The sequence below is a fragment of the Macrobrachium nipponense genome, chromosome 42 (assembly GCF_015104395.2).
Source record: "Macrobrachium nipponense isolate FS-2020 chromosome 42, ASM1510439v2, whole genome shotgun sequence".
Lineage (NCBI taxonomy): Eukaryota > Metazoa > Arthropoda > Malacostraca > Decapoda > Palaemonidae > Macrobrachium > Macrobrachium nipponense.
The window spans coordinates 50,572,343-50,589,334 of NC_061103.1; the positions used below are offsets into that span (position 1 = coordinate 50,572,343).

Consider the following 16,992-nt stretch of genomic DNA (forward strand, 5'->3'; position numbering starts at 1 on the left):
ATCTGCTCAAAACGTGTTTCCCAATGCTGAAATTGGGAACCTACCAGCACCCTACCTGTTCCATCATCCCTGGTGAGGCAGAAGAGGGAACGCAGGCGCTGGTGCTTGCCACCCCTGCCGGCATAGCGGAGAGGAGGCAGCGGAGCGGGAGAAGGGCAGTGACTCGGTGGTAGCGCGAGCCTTCTCCTTCGAAGCCTTGCTTCTGGAGCTTCTTCGACTGGGAAGAGCTCGGCTTAGCCTTCACCGCATCGGCATATGAAGTCGACGACTTCCTGGCCGAAGAAGACGAAGACGACTTCCTAGAAGTCGACTTAGACAAGGTCTTCGGTTCTCTCTTTCCCTTCTCCTTAGGAGGTACAGAGAGAGCGGGAGCGGCTAGGGATCTCGGATCCCGCAAAGCCTTGGAAAGAGGCGGAAGAAGAAGGGACAGAGAAGATCCAGGAGCGCCCAAGGAAAGACCTTGGCGCCCGACAAACTACCTCAACCAACAAATCCTCGCTAACTACCGCCATTGGCTCAAGGTTTCAGGTCCAGGGCAGCGACGTCCGGAACCGACTCCTGGAGGCTACGACCCCAAACGAATGCTGGAGGTCTTGCTGGATGGAGGCATCAATGGGGCAGCGGACAAGGGGTCGACGTAGCCCGTCGACTTGCCCGCGGGGAAGATCTGGATGGCCAGCTTCCTATCTAAAATGTAGGGCTGGCCCGGTGGCGTTTTTCCCAAAGCGCCACCCACGCTTTCAGGGTGGCGAGGGCGACTTCCCTCACACGCTAGCCTGAAAGAAAGGTGAGATTAGCTACCAATTGTGGACAGGGTTAAACAAAACTTACGACTAGAAGTTGTTAGTAAAATCATAAGTAATCCTATAATGGACATACCCCATCTCCCAGTGAGCGACCAGGTCGTAGCATATAGCGCAGGCTTCGGTGCCAGACGATCGTCTAATTGTACGACGTGGACACGGGGCGTGAGACCTGCACTCGTCATGTCCACAGGGGTCGTAGAGCGTCGCATTACAGGCTGGGACCTGGCAGTTGGTAGCCTGTAAGTGAAAAAGTACATGAGTACAGAGTAAAACACTTACAGCTAACATATGCTCCGCTGGTGCCGGAGCGATAAAGTTAGATAAAACCAGAGCCCCGCTAAAATACGTGTGGTAACCAGGTTGGAAGATAGGCTATGGCTCCGCCAATGGCGGAGGCACAAGAATCAACCAACTAGGAGTGGTGGTAATGGAAACCACGACGGGACAATGCGGGGATGGTTGATAAAAATATAATAACACAATTCATTGTAAAATATCTTATAATTAGGGTATATATCCTTAAAATAACAAAATTAAAACAACTTCTCTCGCCCGTCTACTAGAAGAGTGCGTAGGTAAGGGTAAGCTCCCTTCCGGTAGCGGGGGAGAGATATAAGGATATAGTAGGCAAAGCAACCGACCACTCATAGCGCCCACCTGCCCGCTAGCGGAGCCAAAATCCTATAACCAAAGGGGCCCCGGCTGCGACGGAAGGCTCCTTACGTATCTGGAGGGGAGGTGGCTGAGCAATGGGGAGGGGGGGGAGGAAGGTCCCGGCGAAACACGGCGGGAGCAAGAAAAAGGGGGGAAGGATGGCCTACTCCTCCCCGCCCCGTCACCAACTACCCGAATGGAGACCCGGTACCTATAGTGGTCGCCTATACCCCCTGCTGGGGGAACCCCCCCGGTCACCTCCGAGAGTGTGAGAGAAGGCGATGAGGTTGATATAACAACCAAGGGGTCCCCCAGCCCCTCCCTACATCAGAGAGGGAGGGAAGGGGCAGGGGTAAGGTGCTATAGGACACGTGACCGCAATGGGCCTAGGCCGCGAGCAACACAACCGTGGTAGGGCCACGTGAACCAAGCTGTACCAATATGTGGAACAAGCACCTAGGCTAGCCTAACACCCTAAATAATAAAAATACATCGAAAGGAGGAAGAGACACGTTTTAGTAAAAGGAAAAGAAGCCCAGGAGGAGGCAGACTGTTCGAGAAAACAGGAGCCTACTCGGAGCCAGCGATAGCCGATGTAGAGCAAGAGCCGGGATGCTGGGCCGAAAATAATAATAATAATAGCCCTAAATACCAAGCTAAGAGAATGGTAGGAGGGCTGAACTAGCTAAAACTCGAGTAAACAATGAATGTGATAAAGTAAGCCCATAAGCATAAGAAGTCCCAGTATGGAGGAACGGGAAATCTACGAGGCGGCATGGCCGCCACGAAGACAACCGGGGAACCGTATATGACCTATAAGGAAAATACTGGTACCCGGAAGACAAAAATACGGTAAAATGTTACTTATGAGTTACTTAACTTAGCCGTGGCAATTGCAGAGCGTTCCATGATGAAGATGCGGATAAATCGCAAGAAAAGCACAAGCACAAGAAAATGGCGACTTGTCGCTGGCGCTAAAAATTAAGGATGACCGCTAGGGGCGCTGCTGTCCGTGGCGTCCTCTAGTAGTAGTAGTAGAGGCTGCATCGCCCGTTGGTATCAGCTCTCTCTTGGGGGGATTCTGATAGGGAAGTTCTAATTGGTGTTGTCTCGTGGTATGTTCCACACTCGCCCCTATATCATACCGACACTTCTTTTTAAGAGTGAGCGAGTCAGTTTTACTGACATTTTCTTAATTTTGTTTTCTCTGGTAATTTTAGGCTAATTTTACCTAGAAAGAATGAATATAAGGATACTTTCATAGGCCGACACGAGCTGAGCCCAGAAATTATGTCAAAGTGACGAAATAATTTCGAGATGTGTCACAGATACTTTTTAGTGCGGCAAGAAAGAAATTCGCGCTTTCGTGCCTGCGTAAACGATGTAAACAAAACAAACACCCCCTTGATCCATGAACTCCCAGCATCCCCCAAGGCGCGTGATTCAAAAGTTTTAGGCTGGTAAGCCTATAAGTATTTTTCCGCGAATTTTCAAAAAATGATTGTTAAGATACAATAAGTTTGTTCATACTTACCTGGCAGATATATATATAGCTGTATTCTCTGAAGTCTCCTGAGGGGAGGTGGGTGGGTACTTAAATATATATCTGCCAGGTAAGTATGAACAAACTTTATTGTATCTTTCTTAAAAAGAATGCCAGTGCATTCTTGGACATGGGCACATTTGTCTCTTGACGAACACCATAAGTTCTCCGCAGAACTCTACAATCCTTTGTTCTACGAAGATATTCTCTAAGAGCCTAACAGGACACAGGACTCTTTCTGGCTCTTGACCAATGATCTCTGCCATACCCTTGATCTCGAAACGTTTTAGGCCAAGGATTGGAAGGGTTTTCGCTCTTAGCCAGAAATGACATACCCAAAGAGCAGACCGCATTATGCCCTTTGAAGCCGACGTGTTTACTAATAGCCTGTATCTCGCTAACTCTCTTCGCTGTCGCCAGAGCAGTTAGGAATACAGTTTTCTTTGTCAAATCTCGCAAAGATGTAGAGTAAAGAGGTTCAAAGCGACTTGACATTAAAAACTTGAGGACCACATCCAGGTTCCACGAAGGTAACTTTGGTAGCGGCACCTTGGAGGTCTCGAAAGATCTCAATAGATCATGGAGATCCTTGTTATTAGCGAGGTCAAGACCTCTATGGCGAAAAACCACAGATAAGACACTTCTGTAGCCTTTAATGGTTGACACTGCAAGCTTCAGATCTCGTCTAAGATAAAGTAGGAAGTCGGCGATCTGGCTCACAGAGGTCGTGGTAGAGGAAACTCCTTTCTTTCTACACCAGCTTCTAAAAGCGAGATTGATGAAGGTCTCCTCGCGGTGGCGATAGCTTTAGCCACAGGTTTCGAAAAACCTCTCGCTCTGGCCAACTTCTGGATAGTCTGAACGCAGTCAGACTCAGAGCGAAAAGGTTTTTTGTGATACCTCTCGAAGTGGGGCTGTTTGAGTAGATCTCTCCTTAACGGAAGAGATCTCGGAAAATCCACCAGGTAGGACATCACCTCTGTGAACCAGTTCACTGCGGGCCAAAAGGGGGCGATTAACGTCAACCTCGTCCCCTCCGAAGCTGCGAACTTTCTCATCACTTCCCCCAGAATCTTGAAGGGGGGAAATGCGTAGAGATCTAGGCCCGTCCAATCCCATAAAAGGGCGTCTACTGCTACTGCCCCCGGATCAAGAACCGGGGAGCAGTAAAGAGGAAGTCTCGCCGTTCTTGATGTTGCAAAAAATGTCCACCTAAAGACCATCCCCAAAAGACCCCACAGCTCCTGGCCACAAAGTCCTGATTGATGGTCCCACTTTGGCGGCAGCAACTGTCTTTGTCGACTGAGGAGATCCCGCACCGGACTTCTCCCGACTCCGGCAATGAACCTTGTCAAGATTATGATCTCTCTCGCCTTCGCCAAAGCAGAATCTCTTTCGCTAGAGCAAACAGGAGCGAGAGTGTGTTTCTCCGTTGTTTCTTCAAGTACCTTACCTTCTACACCTTAACATTACCTTACATCTTGTTCGGTTGCCCTCCAGGTCCATCAGTGTGAGGCACCTCTAATGTCTACCAGAGAGTTGCTAGTACATCTTTCCGGTATTTTTTGCATCTTCCAATCGTGGATGGTCTGGGATGCAGTTTTAGAATCTGTCGAGCTTATTCTTAAACACATCTACGCTCACGGTCCTGATAATTCTCAGATGATCTGGCAACGCATTGATAAACCTGCATTATCGATGCTGGTGCGTAGTGGGATTAATGTTCCTGGTGTTGGCTTTCTTATTTTTGCCTGGTATAGTTTTTGGCACTATTAATCGACCTCTGCTTGCTCTTTCTGACATTTTTAGTTCCATGATATTTTCCTGCTATTCCTTCTATCTTTCCATGCCTGAAAATTTCTGTAGCGTTTCTCTCTCCTTTCTAGTACTATATAATTTTACGATTGTATCTTTCCCATAGTTCTATCCTTAACTTCTTCTATTCTAGCTTAAAGGACCTTTGTACACTCTCTATTTTGTGCAATATCCTTTTTGATAGTTGGGTACCATTCATATTTTGCAATATTCAAGTGAGACTACGAACATATTTTTGTTAATACAGCATAATCATGTGTTCAGCTTTTCCTTGTTTTGAAAGTGCCGTAACAACATTCGCCATTTTTGCTTACATTTTGCCATCAGAGTTTGCAATTTGATCATTGCTAACAGGTTCCTTTCATCATCACACCAAGGTCTTTTACTGCTTCCTATTTTGTGGGATGGTCTCTTTCTGGGCTCAGCTGTGTCGCTTGCCGCGAAATATCCTTTAATCTATTATCTTCTAGGGTAAAGGTACTAACACATCCGAGATAATAAAATAAGACAAAGGTCAGTATAACTGACGATCGCTCACCCTCAGAGGGTTTCATAATGAACACTAGTCGGTGAGACACTACCACGAGCCAAATGCCAATAGAAATCCTCCCACTCAAACCCTCCAGAGGGGAGCCGTCCCACAGAGAGAGCAGCTTCGTACTACTACGACTCCATCCCATGCTTGCGACTGCTTTTGGCGCGCTCTGGTGGCCATCCTTTTCAGTTAGCTCACCGAGTCACACTGTTATGTTTCTCTCTGTGATTTTTTGGTGCCCTTTTCTTCGGAATTTTCGATAATGGAGCGTGCAGCTATTGCAGCAGCTAAAGTTGTACTCAGTATTTATTCGTAGCGAGTTTTTTTCCGTCCCCGAAACAGTATTTTTGCCGTTTTTTAAGGTACAAATACGTTCTCGGGGGCTGGAAGCATGGCAGCCATGTCACCTGCCGCATGTTTGTTTCGTTCTTGGTCTCCCCTACCTAAACTCCGTATTATTTACCTCTATTTTGATTATCCGCGTCGTTAGGTCTACTCAAGGTTGTCATACATGTATGTATTTCACCTTAATGTTAGGCCTTTTTTCTATCCAACCCTAGTCCAGGTTCTTTAGTAGGGCCCCTGACTAGCTTTGAGTGTAGACGTCGCCTTCGGGCTAGTCCGCACACTCCTGGATTTTTTTCTCCTGCTTTTTTTACTTCTTTCTTTCATTTTTTATTAGATATATTTATAATGTTTTCTCACTGTGAAGGTTAGTTAGCGTCTGGCTTAGCCTATGTCCCCCGGCTCGTAAGCCTAGTCCTACGTTGATCAGTTCGGGTCCTCTTCCACATAGCTTCTCTCTGATCAGTTTGGTTTAGGCCCTATGGGCCTATATGCTACCGCTTTCAGTTCAGGTTGCTTCGATAGCTTCTCTCTCTGATCAGTTTGGTTGGCCTAGGCTTGGTTACCGTATCTTATTTTACCGCCTCGTGGTCACTACGTGATCACTAGTCCGTGCAGATGCCTGCCAGTTCCCCCTCCCCCTCTCCCCGCTCTTCACGCATAGAGTCCCGGGTGGGGTTGGGTCCGGTCTGTCCTTGCTTCGCCCCGCATGACTCCGGGGGGCCCTTGGCTCCCCCTCTCCCCTCCACCCGGAGGGACCTGGGAGTCCGACAGTCCCTGACTGGTTCCGCCCTCTCCGCTGCTCGCTCGGCGGGTGTTACGGTTGTGGGGGCCCCTGGCCTTCCCCCCCTCCTTCCTTTACTTTCCTTGCGCTCCGGGCTAGGCCGAGTCTGTATTGTCATTCCTCGCCCTTCCCTCCTTACAGAGCTCCCCCTATCGGAGCCCTGGTATACAGCGGAAGGGTATAGTCCACCGTAGTTGGACCGGAGCATACAGTAGGTCTTTAACTAACCGTACCGTATTGCTGAGTTACTCCACTCCGCTTCACTGGACCTAGTCCGGTTCATTGCATTGACATTGCACTGTAGGTTTAGTACTTAAGTTATCTCTTAAGTTTCTTAACCATCCCTACCCTCCGTTCAGTTTTCACCCGATCTCTCCGGGAATTATAGCCTATTCAGGCATGCAGTGAGGGTTCGCCCAAATTTTTTCCGAGCTCCGGCATGTAACGGAGTTCTTTGTCCTTAATCTGTAAGTGTTCCTCCTTTAGATACTCATTGTCGTCCGCCTTAAGGCCCCAACTGTGGAGCATTCCTCCGGATGTTCCGCTACACTTCAGGACCCCTCTGGACACGGAATTTTGCCGGTCCCATGCTCCCATGGCGATCTCCGCACGGGGACATCCAGGTCCTGGTACCATGAGTAACGTGTACATAATGTTTACGACTCCTGTGAGCCAAGCTTTTGGATGCGTAAGTATTCCATCTCCGCATGCTTCTCCGCTTCATTTCGTACTTAAGGTTTACGTAAATTTACTATTCCTTAAGGCATCTTATTTAAGTTATATCTTAAGTTTAGTTTTTAAGTGATTCTTAAATCGTAACCTATACCTCTCATTACAGGCTCCGCAGTAAGAAGATACGGCATTGGCTACCCTGCCGGGCCTGGGTCCGGAGGTTTTGCAAAACGCCGCCAAGGGGTCAGCCCTCATACTGAGAAGCGTTAGATCTGTTATCTTTCCCGAGGCAAGGCTCCTGGGGTAACGTCGACCCGGTAAGAAGTCGGACCCCTCTATTGCTTTATCCAACAACAACTGGCGCCTCCTTACAGAACAAGACCAGGATATCTCCATGATGTCGCAACCTGGATATAAATGCTTGAACCTATGGTAGGTATAGACGACCGTGTTGGCCCGCGGTAAAGTATGACGGTCCCAAGGATCTCCCCTTGGAGTGACTGTTTCTTTACCCCGCAACCTCTCCTCCTTCCCGGCTTTACGTGATGAGTTTATATCTCCCTCCATAGCTTCGGTTAACCTGATCAAGTCCAAACATATGACCTTGACTAAGACGTCATCGTCTTCGAAGAAGAACTTTCCTCGTCTTCTTCCTCGCCGGCAAGTCTTCTCGCCGGCTTCGAAATCCCCGGCCCAGACAGGTCTAAAAGGGTCTAGCTTCCGGGCTCAAAGTCCGCTCAAGAGTAAACCTAAGGAGAAATCCCCCACTCCCGGCAGGATCACCAGTTTCCACTCTACTCTTTGGTGCCTATTCAGACTCTCCCCTCCACCTACCGCAGCAGCTCCGGCTTTGGAACACCATGCTGGCCTGTTGCAACAGGGGGGCGACCTAGTGGCTCCTAAGACCGAGTATGGAACATATGATATCCAGCCCTGTCGGACAGGATCACTTCTCAGGACCTATTATAGCCGGTCTAAGAGAGCCCCTCTTGCCGTCTCCTCAACCTCAACCCTAGCGATCTCAGCTTCCCCCGCATGACTCGCTGCCCCGCTTTCTCTGAACAATCCTTGAGAGTAGCATCATACGCCCTTCCAGATGGTCTCATATCCATACCGGAGTTTGGAACTCGAAGATAGAGTACTTCGATTCTACCCGGAAGGCCTAACAGCCTCCCTTCATAGGCTCGCTATTCTCACTCCTTCGGCTATGGTTTTAGGGATGACAGGGTTACCAAAGGAGACAGTCCTCTATCTCGAGACCAGGCCTCAGCAGAGAATGGCTCGATGTTTAGAGTACTGGCTGTTCGAACACCAAGATCCAACCATTCAAAAGTCCTTTACCATTTCACGATGGACGAGAGTACCCCGCTCCCTTCCTAACCAAGATAGCTAGTTCGAACCATCTCAGCCGCTCAGAAAGGGGAACCCATGCTCAGTTAAAAGAACAGAACCCCACATCTCCGTTGGCTCCCTTCAATTGGAGATTGTGGGAAGACTTGCCTATACTTCACAGCTGGCAAACTCAACTGACTGTGCTATGGTAGCGTTTGGTGAAAAGCTGCCCGGCTTCCCTGATAGTCTTATTGCAATCGGAAATTTGACCTCGAAAACACGACTAGCAGGTGTCAATCAACCGTTGCTATGTCTGAGGTAGCAACCAGGCTTTTATGTTTCAGAACCAATTTTTAAGCTTATGACAAAGCCCTGACTCAAAGGCGTTGCAGTCAAGATATGTTCGGTTTGCACTGCCGAACGAATGTAGTAAGCTGCCTGCTAGAGGCCAACCTTCGTCATGAACCGAATAGGTTACTCTCTTCTAACATCTGGGGCGCAGCTCTCGTCCCAATGACCTATGGTAAGGAAGTCCAGGCGAGGTACGATGTTGAACCAGAGCCTTAAGGACCGTTGGGGTCTTACGGCTAGGAGAAGGCAAAGACTGACCACCAAAAGGTAAGGGCAAAGGAAGCCCAGACGTTTCCACCTTACCAAAAAGCAACCGCGCTTCCCTCAACAAGTTCCTACAGTGGCCGTTAGTGGCAGACAGCCCAGCCCGCCACGTCTAAAGGTCAATCACAGCCTATTTTCTTGTGATATCCCCTCAGCCTCAGCCCTCCAACCGTCCATACGCCATCTCTCCAGCTTACAATCAGCCTCGCGAGGCAGCTTCTTCAGAATTATGACCGCTCGACCAAAGTAGGCAGAGCGTAGCGGCTCCTTTCGTGGAGAGGATCGGGAGGCGCCTTCAATAGGGGAAAGCACTCGAGAGGAGGTCGAGGGGTACGCGAACCAATGTAGAACTTCAGTTATGGATGAGTGCTGTTTCATCACTTTTCGCCCCGGTGGAACTTCATCCACTGGGCTCAGAGCATAGTTCAAAGGGCGGGGTGGGGGGGAGGGGGAGCTGTTGACGAACCCCCTCCAGCCAGACATTTCCGCACTTCATTCCCAAGGAATTGACAAGTACCAGGAGGACTCCCTTCAGAAAGGAGCTATAGTCAAAGTCAAAGGTAAAATTTCAAGGTCGCTTTTTCTCTTCCAAAGAAAGGCTCAACAAAGAGTGTATCTTAGCCTTGTCCCGCTTACTTAGCCATCCGCTGCGACAAGTTTTCAAGATGCCCACGGATCTCACAGGTGCGAACCTTACCTTCCCCGTGGGGCCGTCACCACTCTATCGCTCTTACAGACGCCTACTATCATATTCCCTATTGCAAGACACTTCCGTCCGTATCGGGATTCAAGATAGGAGATCAGAACTTCTCCTTCAAGGTAGTCCCGTTCGGGGCTCAACGTGTCACCCAGGGTTGTTCACGAAGCTAGCGGAAGTAGTATGCAACAGCTCAGAGCTCAAGGGATTATGGTAGTAGCGTATCTCGACGATTGGTTATCTGGCCCATCAGTCGAAGAATGCAACAAGGCCATACTGAAAGTGATCCAATTCTAAGAATATCTAGGATTCAGATAAACAGAGCCAACTAGAATCACTCCGAGTCAACTTTCCCGTGGCTATGCATTCAATGGATCTATCCTCACACACTTCGGTCGATTCATCCACCAAGGAAGCAATAGCGAAGTCAGTCAAGCAGATTTCTAAGTCACAAACTACGCAATCCAGCAGAGCTCCCGGAAAGGATCCTCGCTCTCTCCAGGTTTGCTTCAGGAACGAAACATCTTAATGAAGCCACCTAAAAGATCTAAACAGGATTCTGGCGCTCACGAGCAATGTCAGGTCCAGGGACAAGCTATCCTCAGTGCTTCTGATTCTACAGAACCGCTTCGCCGTGGGCAAAAGTCAAGAATCTGTCAGTGTCAGTTCCTCTTTCAGTTTCCCTCCCACCAGGGATCACCATCCAACACGACGCGTCCTCAAGCGGCGGGGAGGGTCTCCCAAGTCAAAAAGGTTCACGGATTTGGTCACCCATGCCGTCAGTTCCATATAAACGTACTGGATGCAATGGCAGTTTTTCTTTGACTCTGAAAAGATTACGCCACCAAGGTACTCCCACGTAAAGCTAGTCTGACAGCGCAGTGGTAGTAACATTGCATAAACAGAGAGGCTCCAGGTCGCGTATCTAAACCACTCATGAATACCATCTTCTCCCTGGCAGACAATTCGTTGGCATCTTTTCCTCCACCCACATAGCTGGAGTGAGAAACGTCATAGCACGCCTATCACCGATCAGTACCCTAAGGTGGAATGGTCTCTAGACGAGATTTCGTTCAATGGATTCCTCAAAGAGTCCCAGGGCTACAGGTGATCCTTCGCATTACAAGCAAACCACAAACTACCGGGTTTGTACCCCCAACCTGGACCCTCTGGCTTACCCAACACGGAACGCCCGGCTCTGACTGAACAACTGGGAGAAGATTTACGTCTTCCCTCCAGTGAATCTCCCTATGAAGGTATTTAGACAAACCAGACATTCAGGGTAAAGTGGCTCTATTAGGCGGTTCGCGTCGGCTAGGCGTTCGCCTAGGCACTGGCCGAAGAGCAATTGTACCCCATGATTCTGGAACTGGGCCTTCGTCCCCTTCGGATCCCCAGTCCAACTCTCCCAGTCAGTACAAACCGAAGACTGTGTTCGCTTCTCAGGGATTCTCAGAACCCTAACTTTATGGATTTCATGAGTTTTGCGGCAAAAGAGATGCGAATATTGACCCTCAGAATATTCTTTTTCTGTAATCCCGATAAAAGGGATTCCAACTTTGAGGAGGTATATGCTGCCGTCAAAAAGTTAGCAATCTTCCTGAGGAGTCAGATATCAGATTCCATGACAGTTAATTCTGCTATATCCTTTTTCAGATCTTTTTTGAAAGGGTTTAGCAGCTAGCACTATGACGACAACTCAGCATTGAAAAAGATATTTTAATTTGGATTTAACATAGAACTTGACGCATACCTATTTCTCGTCTATTCTAAAGCTGTGCTGCGACTTGGCCTCTGTCCGCCTACTTCAGTTTTCATGTTTTCTTAAACGGTGTTTCTAAAACTGGCTTCCGAAACCGATAATGACACATGCTCGTTTATGATGCTCCTAGGAAAACCCGGTTTTTATTAAGCCTAGCTTCAGGAGCAAGAATTTCAGAACTGTCGGCTTTATCCAGAAGACTCCGATCATGTTCAATTCCTTCCACAGGAAGTGCTACTTTCCTCCGGAACGTAGTTTTTTAAGCAAAGAATGAAGATCCTTTGATGAGGTGGAACCTTGGAAGGTATTACCTTCCGCAAGATGTTTCCTTTGTCCAGTTTTCACACCTTACGAGCTTTCTATCCAGGACCTCCTCTTCCTCATCTGGGCCCCCCTCTTTAGGAGGGACAAAGGGGTACTTATTTATCCACTAAAGGCATCAGGCAACAAATCCTGGTACTTTTCAAACAAGCCAACACTGACTCTTTCCAAAGCACATGATGTCAGGGCAGTAGCCACCTCCAGTTAATTACTTCCAGCATATGAATTTTGATGATTTAAAGAATTATCCCGCTGGAAATCGCCGACAGTGTTTTCAAAACGTCACACCTTAAGTTCCTTGGAAGCTCTGAAATTCCCAGGCGTAGCAGCGGGTAACATAGTTTTCCCCTGACTCTAGTTAGATTAATAGTATAAGATTCAGTCCTCCTTTCTACCTGACTCACCCAAACCGTCTCTATTCCTAACCTTGTTCTTAGCTTACATTCACCTTGTTTTCTTACTGCCTTTATGTTAATATTCCCTTTTAGTCTGGTTAGGGACACACACAGCTGATTTACCATGACTGATCTCATAGATGTTCTCCCCTTATTTTTATGCTAGGGTATACATCATATTACAATTGTTACGGGTTTTTGTATATTAAGTCATAACATTCCTGAAGATATATATTTTTGTGATTGATCAATTTATTTATGTAACTTTATATACTTGCTTATTTCTATTTTGATACTGTTGTTTACACAGATTTATTATGAAGGGACTCATTTTACCTATTTGTATTATTTAAATTACCTATATTAGTTAACATAATTAGTTTGTAAGGGTAATTTTAAGCCTAATTTCTGATTTTGTTTTACTGTGTAGTTGTTATCTTTTTAGTCAATTAATATTCATTCATTTATTTGTATCTTTTATTTGAGCCTATTTTGTTTATTATATTCTGTTTACTTTCCTTTACAATCTTGTGCTGTTTCTCTGGTAAGATTTCGTCGCAAGCGACACGAGCGAGCCAGAAAAAGGATTTTGACGTAAGGAAAAATCTATTTCTGGGCGATTGGCTCGTGTCGCCAGCGAAATAACCCACCCCCTACCCTTCCCTTCGCTCAAGATTGTCTGCTAACTTCAGGATGGCCCACCAGAGGCGCAGCAGTCGCCAAGCATGGATGAGTAGTACGTAGTACGAGCTGCTCTCTCCTGTGGGGACGGCTCCCCTCTTGAGGGTTTTTGTAGTGGGGAGATTTCTATTGCATTTGGCTCGTTAGTGGTCTCACTCTCCTAGTGTTTCATACCACATCCCTCCTAAGGTGAGCGAGTCAGTTATACGGGGGGACTTTTTTTCTTATTTTATTTATTCCTCTGGTATGTGTTAGTACTTTACCCTAGAAATAATAGATTAAAGGATATTTCCGCTGGCGACTACGAGCCATCGCATTTGTGCACGATCTGCCGCATCGGTTGAATCGAAGCGCCAGAAATAGATTTTTCTACGTCCGAAATCCTTTTATTAGGTCCCTTATATGCATTAGCTTTCTTTCTCTTGTCTGGTCTCCATAATTTATTGATTTCAAATTTATCAGAGTTCAATTACCATCCTATTTTACCTCTGCCCAATCCTATACTTTGTTATGTCTCTTGTAGAGCGTTCCTATCTTCATCACAACGTAATTTCTCTACTGATTCCTTGTGTCACTGCGAAACTACTCACACCGAATCCTTAACATTATTGTCTATGTCCTTCATCATAATACAAACAGTATTGCAGCTAACACGTAACCTTGCGGCACACCGGATATTACCTTGGCTTCAGTCGATTTCTCGTCGTTTTGCATAACTATCTGTTTTCTGTTGTGTAAAAATTCTTTAACCATCTTCCTCTTTATCCACATATTGTGTTTTCTAATTTTTCTTCGCTAGATATTATGGTCTACTTTATCAAGCTTTTGCAAAAGTCTAAATAAACACATCTGTTTCATTTCCGCTTTCATATTTTGAATATGTTTTTCACGGTGACTAACAGTTGGGTTTGTGTACTTTTCCGGTACGAACCCAATGTTGTCCTTTATTAAACAAACTATTTTTTATTAAATGTTTCATAATATTTTCTTCATTACCCGTTCATACACTTTCATACTATGTGATGTTTAGACTCACACATCCCTATAATTACTTGCCTCTAGTCTTGATCCCTTTTGAAAGTAGAGGTAATATAATGCTAATTTTGTGCTCATCATATTCTTTGCCTGTATCTACACTTTGTCTTAATATGCAAGTGGCTTTGCGATAGAATGAACTAACTTTCTTTAACAAAATGCATGAATTCCATCAGGCCCTGCAGCAGCTCCCTTTTTAATTTCATTAATAGCCTGCACAATATCAGCTTCATTTTTTTTTTTGTTTTTTAAAATAAAAAGTTTTCTATGTCACTAAATATTCACTATTTTCATCCCTACTCTATATCATGTATCTTCATTATCTAATTCTAGGGGTGAATTCCTCCTCTTATATATCGTTCTGCCAGTATGTTGCAATTTCCTTTTTTTTTTCATTCGTTAATCTCGCCTTCACTTCTCAGAGGCCTCTATTTTACTATTCTTCTTTTTATTCATCTTCTTCGCATATGAAGTATAATAGTTTTGGGGTTTTGGGGGGGAGGGATATTTAATAGGGTTTTTTCTTCCAAGTCCTCCGTTTTTCATTTCTTTAATTGTATAATCTTTTGTTCTGCATTTTCTATCTTACTTTTTAGTTCCTATAACTTTCCTGATGCTTTTTTCTTTTGCAAGACCTTTTTTCCATTTCTATTTTCTGGAACAGATCCTTCTGTCTCTTGGTATGCATGAATGATTTTACTTTCTTCTTCGGTATATATTTTTCACTATTATCTCCAATCTTTTATATAATATCTCCGTATTTAACGCCTTATGTCCATCACTATACGAAAATGTTTATCCATCTTTGTTTATTCTCATTAATTTCTGACCCATTTTATATTTTTACTGTATGCCAGGGCTGTGGTGTTGTACCGATGTTGACTTGGACTACTCGACGGGAGACTTTGTCTGAAAGAACTGGAGCGCTAACTGAACAGCTGCCAGCTCTTTTAATTTGATATGCCGAGGCTAATCTGTGTCCCCTCTCCCAGGTGCCTGAACACTTCCTCCCCCCCCCTAGTGTTGCTCCCCACCCCGTGATGACCGCGTCGGAGCACAACACTAGGGGTCGGGTTCCGAAGCTTGAGGGATTGCCTCTGACAGCATTCCACGGATCGAGCCACACCATCTTAGAATGGCTCTTTTACCTCTTCTGAGAGGGTTTAACATCATGACGAAGTTGTCCTTTGTCTGTCCAGCTGTCACGACAGGAAAGAATTGAGAGGTCGGAAGTGTAGCCCCCCCATGTAAGACAACTTCTCCAGCGAGGAATGGCCCCGAGCAGAACTCCTCCTTCCTCACCGACATGTATCCTTCCCTAGAAAGGCTGACACTTTTTCTATGCTTTTGTTGCTGAAGTTCCTGGACGGAAAAGCCGAAAAGCCACCTGAATCCATCTGCATCCCAGATACAAATGGACTGGTGTTTGGGTCAGATGTGACTTTTCTAATTTCACCAGAATGTCCCAGGGACGCAGCTACAGACACAGAGTCGTTTGCAGGTCCTTTCAGCACCGGGTCTGCGAAGAGGCTCGTATGACCAGTCGGTCCAGATGAGCGAGATCCTGTATGTTGGAAAGATGAGCCACCTCGCCACATTCTTACTTACGAAATGGTTGAACACAAATGGGGCCGTACTCAGTCGAAACAAAGGAGCCCTGAACTGAAGACCCTTTCCTTTCAGGAACAACCGAAGGTACTTCATAGATTGGGGATGTATCGGCCGTGAAAGTAGGCATCCTGAAGGTCGAGTGATACCTATCCAATCTCCAGGGTCTTAGGCCCCCCAAGAACTGACTGAGGGTTCCATCATTGACCTCTGCTTCCTTCTCTATAAAGAGGTTTAGACGACTTACGTCCAGACCGTCCGCCACCCCTCCCGATTGTTTCGGTACAAGAAAATCTGTTGTAAAATCCTGGCGTTGCCAGGTCTAAGACCTTCCACTGCTCGCTTTCTCGAGCATCTGCTCAAGCAGTCGAAGAGTATCTTCCGCTTTTTCTCGAGATACGACGGGGACAAGTCCCTGGGAGTGGAAGTCAGCGGGTGCGGCTTTACCGAAGGGGATCTTGTACCCTTCTCCTATGATGTTTGAGAGACCAGGTGTCCCCTCTCCTTTTCTCTCCAGGGCCTCTCAAACCCTGCAGCCTGCTCCTACGGTGACTGAAGGAAAGATCTCTCACTTCTTGCCCCTAGAACTTAGCCGGGGCTCTACCTCTAGGAAGACTCCTTCTCGGGGTGGGACAAATATCTAGCGGAAGTCCCCTCCACGAAAGGCTTCTGCTTTCTATTCGATTGGACTCCTGAAGACTGGAAGGGCAGCAGGACTCTCGACGACTGGCCAAAAGGTCCTTGAGTGGCTTTTTCCTGAAGAACTTACTGCCAGAATCCTTCACCATAGCCTGGGGAAGAAATGACTCGAAAAAAAGGGCCGCCAATAAAATAAACAAAAGTTCTGTCCTCTGTGAGGGAGAGACATACTTATAAATCCGCAAACTTGCATAAAGCAATCTTTCTTCACACAGCCTGCTAAATGAGAGGCTAACTCCTCTGAGCCTCCCTGACGGCCTGCCTTGTCGCATCCATGACAATAACACTGGACAGCTCCCCCAAGCTGATCGAATCTGGCGTACGAGACTGGTTGTCTAACACTCCGGAAACCAGTCTAAGAGTTAAAGACTTCCAAGGACTCGTAAGAGGGCCCTTCAACGATGGTCAAGTTTCCGAGTCGTCCACGACACTGTAGCTGAAGCTAAAAGAGATATCCTTGAGGCATCCACAACGCTGGCAAAATCTTCCTTGCGCTGAGTAGGAACCGTCAATCCTAACTCTTTTCGCCAGTTTTCATACCACATCCCTGCCTTACCGCTAAGTCTTAGACGGAGGCAGGGCGAAAGTGTCCTTCCTTCGCTTTCTAGACTCCTCCAGGGTACCTTACGGAAAAGCTCTCTTGGTAGACAACGACGTCTTCATTTTCACAAACACCTGGCGTCTTGCTTGCTT

At 46.7% G+C, this 16,992-nt stretch overlaps 1 pseudogene; it reads right to left on the reverse strand.

The window, feature by feature from the left end:
• LOC135213377 (bolA-like protein DDB_G0274169) overlaps positions 1-15,590 on the reverse strand; it is a 126,259-nt pseudogene extending 110,669 nt beyond the window's left edge.
• Between the last annotated feature and the right edge of the window lie 1,402 nt (positions 15,591-16,992).